General features: G+C 43.5%; 1 long non-coding RNA gene across 1 annotated transcript; it reads right to left on the bottom strand.

Moving 5' to 3' along the window:
- Positions 1–3897: 3897 nt before the first annotated feature.
- Positions 3898–7835, bottom strand: LOC105947190. Its single transcript, XR_001170601.3, has 3 exons — positions 7591–7835; positions 5419–5469; positions 3898–4419 (listed from the first exon to the last, which is right to left on the bottom strand). It is a non-coding gene; the product is annotated as an uncharacterized LOC105947190 (long non-coding RNA).
- Positions 7836–10492: the final 2657 nt, after the last annotated feature.

The following is a 10492-nucleotide window of genomic DNA, read 5'->3' as shown; positions in this document are numbered from 1 at the left end:
CCCTATCACTTGCACCAGTCCAGGTGATGACATCATTACTAGCATAGGATACTGAGATTCTGACTGTTTATCAGGATGTACCAATACATGGGTAGGGGGGTTATCAATCTGCACAGAAGGGAAATAGCAATAATGGCAGCTCTCAGAGCAGAGGGGATCCCATATAAAGGAAGGGAGAGGATTACAGGTACTTGTTTTGGATTTCATGAAAGAGAACAGTAGTTGGTTTGGGAATGATGGAGCACGTTAATGTATCCCCTGTATGAGTGTCTGTATGCTCCACTCACCTCTATAGTAAAGATAAATATACCTTTATTGGTTTCAGCCAATATTACAATTGGGATTGGCTGCAAGATCACCCTACATAGAAATGCTGCTAAGATGAAAGGGACCCTAGCAACCAGATGGCAAGGGCCAGGCTGCAGGTCTAAAAGGGATGGTGGGACTTGTAGGTCAGTGACAGTTAGAGGACTACAGACTGAAGGTCTAATAGGGGATGCTGGGAGTTGGAACAAGCACCTGTCAACAGCCTCAAGAGGCATCAGGGGGACCATTAGTTGCTGGAAAATGGCAGCTTTTTCCTTAAAAGCTTTTATTGAAGAAAGTTTTATGTACAAAGTGAGATACAGAGAGAGAAATATGAATATTAAGAGCATTGGAGCTGAAACCTGAACACCAAGTGGCCAATTGTCATCCCAAACACTGTCAGAGTGACTGTTACTGGATGGGAAACTATGAGATTTCAAACTGTGACCATAATAATTTCCAAAACTGCACATTATTAAAAAAAAATCACAAGCAAATATAGAACTATGTGAATATTAAATTAAAACAGGAATCTGAAATCCAAATGTTACTTTATAGTCTCCCTGCTCCCCTGCTCCTTCCCCAACTCTCCCAAAATCATGTTTTATATCTATGAAAATGATACAATATATGCAACCCAAGGCTAATATCCCAGGCGCTACCTAGTGATGCACATTAAATAGCGATTTTCTGCATTTATGTCATTATTTTCCTAAAATGTCTCCCCCAGCGTGTGGCGCGCTCCACTTACCTCTGATCCAGAAATGAAAGTGAGAAAAACCGTTAATTAACGGACACTCTAGCAACCAAAATGACAGTTAAAACAGTTAAACTTAAGGGCATAACAATGGTTCAGTCACACATCAGGCTTATGGCAGTGTCACAGTGACAGTTGGTGGCTGTGAAATAGCAGCTTTGACACTTGTAGCTTAAAATCCTATAAACCAGACACTTTTAAATACAGAGAGAAATGGAAATATCAATATAGCAGAGGAATGTGGATACCAAATGTTATTTATACTTCTGTGTATCTATACTGAGAGGTTTGTAGGCTCCATTTCCCATTTCTCCCACCAACCCCAACTCTTGATTAATCATGTTATATGTTTATTAAAATGAAAGAATATGTGCAAAACCAAAGCTAATACGCCAGGCGATACCCAGTGTCAACAGTTACCCTCTATGTCACTGTCATTAATAGGGAGGAAAGATAACACAGACAGGAAGGCTTTGTTCCCCCACCAATTACAAAGAGATGCAAAATTGGAGTAAATGCTGGGGTAACTCTGTAGCTGCAGGTTTATACATAGGCACATCAGAGCTTTAATAGATGCAAAAAATGCCAAAGGGCTAATAAACATGCTGCAGCTTTAATAATATAAAGTCAATTTTATACCAATTTTATACTTTTTTTGGTGTAAATTAAACAGATTGACTTTACAAATATGACCCCAGACACACGCAGTAACAGCCAACAGGCACCCACCCATCTCTGTCTCACACAGCTCAGCATGGTGGGATTTCTGCTGACTTTCTGTGGGAGAAATCATTCTGCAAATTTAGCCAGTGGGGAAAGCATCCTGCAGCCAATGGGAGAGTCATCTAAGTTTAGCCAATGGGGGAGTCATCTAAGTTTAGCCAATGGGAGAGCTTCTCCAACCATCACTGGCAATACTTCCTGTTCCTTTAGCTAATGGGAGAAAGCTACACACAGCCAATGGGAGAGCCACTTCCTGCCTCCGCCAAGTGATGGCAGACACAGCAAAGGAGCCCTCTCTGGACAGAAGTTGCAATAGCGCTGTTCTACCTGTTATTAATAAAGTACTGGGCTGCAGGGGAATTTCTAGGGGAAATTAAATTAAATTGAGGTGGGGGGCATTTATAGGAAGGAAGAGACTGCAGACATTTTAAACTTGTTGATATACAGGTAAAAAAGCAATATGGCAGCAGGAGACAGCGAAGGGGAAACTCTATATTCCATGCACCAAAGTGATTCCCTCTCCTGCCTGAATCCCTTCCTTACTCTCCCCCAGGGGCAGGGGGATAAACCAAAGAAGTGGCCCTGAATCCTGCACAGGTTACAGGTTTATTGCTTCTGCCTGGGAGCCGCACAGGGCACTTCCTTTACCCTTCGGATGTTGTTCAACTACAAATGCCCACATTCTTTGCAGCCTTCTATGTATTTTTAATGTATAATTTCCAACTCCAGCCCTCCAGCATTTCCTGGGTTTATTAGATGTTAAACAACTTCCTAAACCTCACAAGCACCCACTATATATACACATATCAGTAAATATTGCCCCTTTTACATCTTTTTCCTTGATCTACTTTTTGGTGATGGACTGTGTGTTCCCTCAGAGATCACATGACCAGAAATAATGCAGCTCTGACTGTAACAGGAAGTAGTGTGGGAGCAAAAGACAGAACTCTGTGCATTAATTGGCTGATGGGGCCTAGCATGTATGTGTGCCTTGGCTTGTTTGTGTGCACTGTGAATCCTTTGATCCCAGGAGGCGGCCCTTAATTCTTCTATTTAGGATTACCCAGTAGCACATATTACCACATATTCCGTTTATTTAGATGAAGCAGGGTTTACATATGAACTTGTTTATGCAATATATTGTTATAGAGACCTACATTGTTTGGGGGTATAGTTTTCCTTTAATCTTTCATGGAATCAATACAACTGGTTGGTCCATATGCAAAACATAAAGGTCCCCATACACGGGCCGAGTCTAGGTGCCGATATTGGTCCCTTAGACCGTTTCGGCAGCTAATCGGCCCGTGTATGGGCATTACCGACCAATGGCCAGGGGAGTCCCTTATACAGCTATGGCAATAATCATCTTCATTTTTTTGCGGCAAAGTCTAGAAGCCTCAGTCATATTGGATACTACCACTTCTCTTGGCGCAGGCACTGCCTTCACTGCCTGCCAACTACATCTGTGCAAGTTTGGGGGATGCGCAACGGGCAGGAGGGGTCCTTGCATTGGTCTGGGACATGCATACTATAGTAAAATGTATTTTGTATATACACTACCTTTCCTGGTCCTGGATTGCTGCAGCGAATCATTGGAAAATTCAGTAAAGGTGGTGGCACTGGCCTATAAAAAGTACCCAGAGAGTTTTTTAGAGGATTGAAAGTTATAGATTATATTCACTTGGGATGCCTAACAAATTGATAACACACCTCTGTAAACTGCACTTTAGAGAATACAAATGACTTACTAAGATGCTGCTGACACTTAGGGGCTCATTTAAAAACACTAGGCAACTCTGCCCTTGGGCAGTAACCCATGGCGACCAATCAGATTTTTTTTTTTACTGTTGGACCTGCCCCTGGCTGAATAAAAGGCAATCGCTGATTGGTTTCTACAGGTTACTGCCAATGTGCAAATTTGCCTGCTGTTTGTAAATGAGCCCAAACAAGTTGTGTGCATTTGCTGCTCTGAACCTGTACACTGATTGGCTTCCCGAATGTAAACATGTCTTGCATTTATTATTCCAATTTCTTTTTTACAGCTGGAGATTGTTTAAAATGGCACCCAAGTCTCCGCGATTCAATAAATATTCTTATTTTTTCAATTAAAAAAAGGAATTTTTCTTTGAAATAGGTCTGAATCTTTGATCTTCCTACAACCATTCTTGGATTCTCACAGGTACAGATACTGGTTGGGTTTTGTAGGGCTCATTGGAAATCCCATGTAAGCAGAGCTGCTGTGATGTACGAATGGGATAGGAACACTGGTTTGAACTGAGTCTGACTGAGAGTTGGGGAAGGTAAGAGATAGGGACCGATGGCCACAATACATTGGTGACTGATGCCACTAGGATGAAAGCCTGCAGGTTGGGTGCTGAGGAATAGGCCTTGAGGGCACAGAGAGGCAAGAAGGTGGGCTACGGGCGCAGTGCTGCTCAGTGATGCGGATGGTGGGTACAAGAGTGTAGCTGGCTGTCCTCCAATGGGTGAGCCTCCTTCCAGATGTGCATGTAGGGCATTGTGGGTCAGGCTGCCATGTGGAAGGGTGATTAGAAAGCGTGGGTTGTATATAAGCTGCTGCCCCGTGTGCAGTCTCCATTCCTTTCCCGATGAGCAGATTCAAAACGCTGCACCTGCCAAACAACAGGGGAAAAGGTCTTTTACATTCCATATCCAGGGAACAGCAAGAGGTTCTATTCATATGCAGAGATGGGTACTATGGGAAAGAAATAAATACTGGCACAACCTGACCAATTGCTAATGCTTTTAGCAGAATTAGGTGGTGTTTAAATTACGCCTCCACCTTTATTACATCTTCAATTTAAATATCTTCACTTGCACTACCTATGAGAACCCCCCCCCCCAATGAGTTTGGATGGTTTATCCTACCCAGTGCATATCTGCCTTTTATTGGATGACAAATGAAACATTTCTAAGTTTTTTTAGAAAAAAAGCTGTGACATTAATATCATACAGAAATATATATAAAAGGTCAAAATAAAAAAAGTTTATTTAATCAGACACCTGAAAAAATGGCAGAACACTGTGAAGTCAAGTATGACTTAAAATACAGTATTATTATAGAGTATTTGTATTTGCATTAATTTCTTACTCCCCTCAGCACTGGTGGTTTTGGTCTTTAAATGCTCCACAGAAAGAAACACATCTCAAAAGAGAAGCCTGATAGGCCAGTCAGGGAGAGATCTGGGGGACAATCACTTACCCCACCATTTTGTTTAAATTTGCCAGGTTGGCCCGGGACGGAAGCAAGACAAACATAGGAAAATACTGTGCATTTGCAGCACAAGGGAAATTAAGAGATTAAACACAATGTTGGTGTGGCACTGAGATAGAAAGTACCCCAGGCCAGGGCATTTTTTACAGAAGAGGAGTGCTGGATTGGTATACAAAGAATGAGATTTTTAGGGGGGTGCCTAACAAACTGGCACCCCAGTAAATTTCACTTTCCTTCTCCTTTAACAACAATGTGTTGATGGAATACTGGGGTTCAGTGTGGGACTGTGGGGTTTGGGGCCCTTAGGTGACAGCTAAGGGATGACTTTACCTGGGACAGCTGGAGGGCACAGAATCAAGGTTTGCTGAAAAGCCTCATTACACAGACAGCCCCCTACCTGCAGTGCTATTCCATGGCAAATAACAGGATGCCAAGATGTTGTTAAAGCCTGAAACAGAAAGGCACATACAAAGTTACAGGACGGGTAAAGGCCAGGCTCTACTAAACAGCTGCAAGCACTGCTACAAGCAATACACAAGATTCCATATTGCACATTTGCCCAATAACATCAGCTTCCTCTCACTTTTCCCAGATGATAAGGAACGAGAGTTACCAGTGCAGCCTGCAGTGCTCTATGTGCAAAAATGCATAAGAAATATTATCAATATGGTCTCAGCTTGTGTTTTCCATCCTGCTGAGGCCAAACTTGTTTTGTAATGTAGAGAAACTGTACCCATTTATACGTACTAAATGCACCCAAGTATAAGCCTATACCCACATCTGTATGGAACACCTCTCCATCTACTGTATATCCTACTTTCCATGTTTCTACTGCCACCTTCCTTCCCCAGTGCTCTTCTACCTTTTCTCTTTCATACATGCTTTTCTTTTCAGCATATCTGTCTTCCCCCCCCAGATTTTTTTTTTATCTTCTTTTTCAACATTTTTGTCCCCTTCTCATCCTGCACTTTCCTTTCTGTCCCTCTTTCCTTTCCTTTTTGCCTCTTTCTCTCTGCATCTGTTTCATCAGCCGTACTCTTCTGCTCTTTACACCCAAACATGTTTATTGCTGAGCTCTCTTGTTCTCCTACCTACATCTTTCTCCCTATAACAGTATACTCTCCCAAACGACCCTTCTTATCAAACAGTAAATATATATATTAGATGTGACTGAGAGCAGGAATCCACAGCAGGGCATGAATGGGTTTACAAATTATAATATGCTGGGGTGGGACACCACTGGAAGTGTCAGTTATAGTTTGTTGCCATTCTTGGTCCCCTAACCACTGCACTTACAGACACATTAATGCCAGATCCACTTCCAACAGCCCCTTTTAGGGTGCCCTCCAGCAAACTCTTTTGATTACAGTAAAACACTGTAAATACAACCCTGCCATAGGTATTGCTGCATGCTTTGTGTAGTGAGAATAACATTAGTTAACCTCACATGGAAAATTGCCACAAAGTGGCAGAAGAACTTGAGGGGAATGTATTTGGATGATTAATAAAAATGCCTGATGTACTGTCACCTTTGGCCATCTGGTAATGCAATCCATTTGATCTAGGTAGGAGCTCACCCTCTCTTGCTCTGCCCTGCTTCTTACATTCTGCGGCCACAGCAAGCCCCGCCCACCCAATACTGAAGATCTGAAATCTAGGGGCCCTCCGGTGGCTTGGCCCTTTGTGCACCACTTGCAGGCTGAAGGGAGACTGACACTATGTAGGGGCCACCAGATCAGCCCAGGGCCCCCGCAGGATTAGGGCCCACTGGGTTTTTCCTGTGACCCAGCCTGGCCCTGTGGCCATCCTCAAATGCCCACAGTCCTCGGATCTAGGACTGATTGTCTTGCTCAGCACAGGATTCAAGAGAGGTAGGTGGGGGGAGACACAATGGCGCCCTGTCGTCCATCCCCGCCCCTACCTTGCATGTCATTAGGCTGCTCACTGAAAGATGCTTTTGCATCAGTTTCTTATTAGATTATACATCATTCCCATCAGCCCCTGCCCCACTGAAGCTTACAATATAATATCCCTACCACATTGACACAGCACACTAGAGTCAGTTTTTATCATCAATTGTGTCACCGGCTCTTTAAGGACATCTGTCTCTATGGTTGCTGGACTACAACTCCCATCATAATTTTAACCCTTGATAATATGCTGAGGAATGCTGGGAATTTTAGTCTGGCCACATTTGGGTTGAACAGCAAGACTATGGAAGTTTTATGTCCACTTTGATAAAACCTTGTTGACTCTCTGCTGTTCATCTCTCTGCCCACTAGGGGGAACTATAGACCGGCAAGAGGCTTATATGAGACAGGTCAGTTCTGACTACCTCAAACAGAGCTACTCTAGGCTTGGGATGAAAGTACAGTTTCAAAAAAACTGGTATCCATAAGGCAATGGTATTACTCCCCCACTTTCCCTTTGTACCCCTCTTTTATAATATGAGGGCAATGTGTACCCCAAATGAAGCCAAGAATGGTAGAGTAGCATTAAAGACAACATTTTAGTTTTGCAGGGTGCAGTTGTTCGAATCTCAGTAGTATATAAGAGTTCCCTAACAAACCTGTAGCTTTCCCATAGAGCCAGTCACTTGAAGCCACACAGGGTAGGGGGGAACTACACAGCGTCACACATCCAAGCTACATAAATAAGGACCTGGGCACAATGCCCTCTCTGTTGTAAGAGAAGAAGGCAAACATTGTTAGTGGAAGGACTGGGTTTGATTTCTCTTCTTTTCTTTAAAATCCATGAACCGCGGATCAAGAAGGTACTTTGGTGCCAAATAGTTCTTATTTCTTTTGTTTCCTTCCACCTCTGACAGTGTAAGTGGGGGGGGGAGGAAAAATGGTGTCCCTGGGAAGGGCCTCCTCATGTTAAGGTTTTCAAGCAATGCAATACGGATATCCCATAATACCCAGCTGCAAAATTGAGACATTCCTTCATTGACAAATGCGTACCAAGTGGGTTGGATTAGGTTGCTATTTGGTCTCTCCCTAAGTTAAAACATAGTTACATAGGGTTGGAAAACACCAGAGTCCGTCAAGTTCAACCCTTCCAAGTAAACCCAGCACACACAACCTATACTTACCAATCTATACTATCACGTACATAAACTATATATACAACCACTAACACTAACTGTAGATATTAGTATCACAAAAGCCTTGGATATTCTGCTTGTTCAAGAACTCATCCAGGCCCCTCTTATAGGCATTAACAGAATCTGCCATTAGGAAGGGCATTCCCCAACCTCACTGCCCTCACCGTGAAAAACCACCTACGCTACTTCTAATGGAAGCTCCGTTCCTCTAATCTAAAGGGGGGGCCTCTGGTGCGTTGATCGCTTTTATGGGAAAACACAACACCCCCATCTGCCTATAATCCCCTCTAATGTACTTGTACAGAGTAATCATGTCCCCTCGCAAGCACCTCTTTTCCAGAGAAAACAACCCCAACCACGACAGTCTAACCCAGGGGTCGGGAACCTTTTTGGCTTAGAGAGCCATAAACACCACATATTTTAAAATGTAATTCCGTGAGAGCCATACAATATGTTTGGCCGCGGATGCTGCGAGGCAAGGTAGGGTGGGTCCCTAGGATGCCGGATGCGGATGCAATGCAGAGGAGGGTGTGGCCTGCGCTCAGCAGATAGAAGACATGTTCTAAGGCTTAGAACACGTCTTCTATCTGCCGAGCGCAGGGGCAAGGTAGGGTGGGTGCCAAGGATGCTGGATGCGATGCGGAGGAGGGTGTGGCCTGCGCTCGATGGATAGAAGGCGTGTTCTAAGGCTAAGAACACGTCTTCTATCCGCCGAGCGCAGGCCACACCCCCCGTTATTTTTTTTATTAAAGATTTGGCAGCAAGCCAGATGCAGCCATCAAAAGAGCCACATCTGGCTCCCGAGCCATAGGTTCCCTACCCCTGGTCTAACCTCATAGTTTAAATCTTCCATCCCCTTTACCAGTTTAGTTGCAGTCTCTGCACTCTCTCCAGCTCATTAATATCCTTCTTAAGGACTGGAGCCCAAAACTGCCCCCCATACTCAAGGTGAGGCCTTACCAGGGGCCTATAAAGAGGCAAAATTATGTTTTCATCCTTTTTTATACAAGACAGCACTTTATTTGCTTTAGTAGCCACAGAATGACACTGCCTGGAATTAGACAACTTGTTATCTACAAAGATCCTTCTCCATTAAGGATCCCCCCAACAAACTACCATTCAGTAGATAGTTCGCGTTTATATTATTTCTACCAAAGTGCATAACTTTGCACTTGTCCACATAGAACCTCATTTTCCAGTTTGCTGCCCAGTTTTCCAATTTTGTCAAATCGCTCTGCAAGCGGCAGCATCCTGCATGGAACTTATAGTTTTGCACAATTTAATGTCGTCAGCAAAAATAGAAAGAGAACTCTCTATGCCCACCTCCAGGTCATTAATAAACAAGTTAAAAAGCAAAGACCAAGGACTAACCCCTGCGGTACTCCACTAACGACACTGGTCCAATTAGAAAATGTTCCATTTACCACCACTCTTTGTAATCTATCCTTCAGCCAGTTCTCTATCCAATTACAAATATTATGTTCTAGGCCAATATTCCTCAATTTGATCATTAACGTTCTGTGAGGTACTGTATCAAACGCTTCAGCAAAATCCGAGTATATTACATTGACTGCCATTCCAGCATCAAGATTCCTGCTCACCTCCTCATAAAAGGAAAACGGGTGTTTATGGTTTGTAAAACAGCAGGAAGAGTTCAGCTTTAAGCAGAAATAGCACCCAGAGCTGCACGGGATCTCACTGGCTCCATAAGATCTAAGGGAAAGCCCTCAGTACACTGAGGAACTGACTGAGGGGCATTTATGAAGCTGACAAGCGTATCATTCATCTTTCTTTGCAGCAGGGTAAAAGGTGAAAGCCATTCTACAGGGCCTCATTATGTACAGTGTGTATCGTAGAAGTGTACAACCAATCACCAGTCAGTTTTTGTTGACTACAACCCCCCAAAACTCCAGGATTTCCCAAAGCCACACTGTTAAATAAGCATATCTGGCAGGCTGAGTTTTGGCCCAGCCCAAACTGCCCGACTACACTGCACTGCATATGGCCGGCTCAAAGCTCTGGCTGTGCTGTGTACAAAGAACGGACAATTTTTATTACCCTACAGTAGCAAATGGTACCCAGAAGAGACAAACTTTAAGAAGGAGAATCTGCATCAGTGAGTAAAGTTGTAAAAAAGCAGCGAGAGAGCCGACAGTTAAATAAAGATGGTCCCTAGGAACAGGCAGATTGTGCAGAAAATATATTTTGGGGTGGAGGCCCACAATCATGCACAGTTAAAATTGATTTCAAGCTTGCTCTTGGAGGCCAATCAGCCAGGGAGCCAAAAACAGGAAAATTGCTAAACATGGTGGCTGTAAACACTGCTCCATTGCTCCACTTTTGCTGATCTGGTACTGGAAACATG

This window comes from Xenopus tropicalis, chromosome 4 (assembly GCF_000004195.4).
Source record: "Xenopus tropicalis strain Nigerian chromosome 4, UCB_Xtro_10.0, whole genome shotgun sequence".
NCBI lineage: Eukaryota > Metazoa > Chordata > Amphibia > Anura > Pipidae > Xenopus > Xenopus tropicalis.
The sequence above is the reverse complement of the archived record's forward strand: the minus strand, read 5'-3'. Positions and strand labels throughout refer to the sequence as shown.